The 1,911-nt window shown below is 41.0% G+C and overlaps 1 pseudogene; it reads right to left on the bottom strand.

Annotated features, from left to right (window-relative positions):
- Window positions 1-672: 672 nt before the first annotated feature.
- On the bottom strand, window positions 673-1,708 carry LOC116876731 (annotated as a pseudogene).
- Between the last annotated feature and the right edge of the window lie 203 nt (window positions 1,709-1,911).

Here is a 1,911-nt window from a genome sequence, read left to right as displayed (position 1 = left end):
AGCATATAGTACATCATGTTTTGTTATAGTGTTCAATGATTCATTAGTTGCATATAACACCCAGTGCTCACTCGATGTAATGTTCATGCCACAGTGGCCCATCTTGGGGCTGCCTGCCCTTGGTCCCTACATTGTTTGCCTGAAAACAAGCCCAGACAGATTCATTGATTCATTTGCCTTTTCATGCCATGTAATTAACTCTTAGCTGGCCAGTCATACTCTTCTAGTCTAGTATTTTATTTAATGTGAACCTCAGGATATTAACACAATAACATTTAAAAATAACTGTTTATTACATACATCTTATATCTGTATACACTTTATTATATATTATATACATATACATACATGCATGCATATTTTACTTTTATTATAAAGTAAAAATTCAGTTTATCCATCTGTTTATGACACAGTACACAAGAGGCAAAGTGTTTCACATCACAGAATGCATTTCCAACTCCTTGGGCTATTCCTTTCTTTGGCACAAAGGAAAGACTAGATGTGAGAAGCAGGTAATGCTTAGGCAACTGAAATAAAGATGGGGAGGGGGGCAGTAAGAACATCATCCTCACAGGGATGGGCACAAGGGGATGTTAGTCACAGGCTATTTTCTAGAACTGTTAGCTGGAAACAAAGGAGCACCCCTCCTAGATGCTCATGCCATTGTGGACCTCAGTCATCCCCACCAGACAGGTAAAGCAGCACTTTTTAGTAGTCGCCCTTGGTGTCTTGCTGGGTATGGTAGTTCAGGGACTTGTCATACTCGCTCTTGAATTGACACCTAATTTTTAACATGTCCACTTCCTGCAAGAGACCATGATTCTAATCAAGACTTTATTGCAAGTCTCCTTGCCTTTCGTGGAATTGTCAGCAAAATACAGGGGCTTGTTCTGAATGCACTGGACTGGTTCAGGAAAGCATCTTCCAGGTCTCCTTTGACCTCCTTCTTGAGGCTTTCCAGCATGTCATAGGGCTGTAGCTGTTAAACACTTAAACACCTGCCAAATACTTTCTGGAGGTGACAGTCTGCTCGGTCACAGTGCTGATCCACTTGGGTACATCAGTTCTTTTCCTCTTCACCCCAGCATCATGGAGATCCCAGGCATCTTGGTCAATCAGTTCATAATCAATGACAGAGCCATCTTCTGCTCTTTTATGCTTTGCGAGGACAACCATCAGCTAGCAGAAGTCATCAGATATGTCAGAAATGATGTCCTTCTCCGGATTAGTCTTGTATATTTCCTTGTAGTCTCTGTTAATTTCCTGAAGCTCTTGGTTGGTCTTTGAGCATATGGTTTCAGTGAGGGAGTCCTCATCAGTCCCCAGCCTCATGGAGGCTTTGCATTGAGAAGCATTGTAATGAGCAGATGTTTTCAATAAGCCCCAACTCACAGTCTCCAGGTGGCCAGACAAGGCTGACTTCAGTACTGATATAAGCTCCTTGTTGGTCCTTCTCTGGTAGGTGAAGACAATATCCTGTCTCAATTCATTTCTCTGGTTGGTCAGATATTGACAATAATGAGCTCATCCACATCTTTGCTCTTGATGGCTGTTTCAGTGTCAGAGCATCACACTCAGTGTCCAAATTAGTGTATGCTTTGACCTGTGTGCACTTGGGGGCGTGATCATCCTTCAAGCTGAGCTTGCAGAGAATTCTGTGAACAGCAGACATTTTGAAAGAAACTGGGCCACGTGTTAAGAGCCGTGAGCGTCCCTAGTTGTGCAGCCACGCGCACATTTTACTGTTATATGCCTATTATATACATACAACAACACAGCACAAAATGTATAGTTGTATATTTTTATATGTAAGTACATATACAACATTTATATACTTTATACATAGATACGCACACACATAAAGAAATGTAGAACAAATGAAAGTAAATAAAAATAGAGTATTTAATAGAA

Source organism: Lontra canadensis, unplaced genomic scaffold (genome assembly GCF_010015895.1).
Source record: "Lontra canadensis isolate GAN:19392208 unplaced genomic scaffold, GSC_riverotter_1.0 scaffold47, whole genome shotgun sequence".
In the NCBI taxonomy this organism is placed as follows: Eukaryota; Metazoa; Chordata; class Mammalia; order Carnivora; family Mustelidae; genus Lontra; species Lontra canadensis.
Note: the sequence above shows the minus strand (reverse complement) of the source record. Positions and strands in the feature narration are given on the sequence as shown.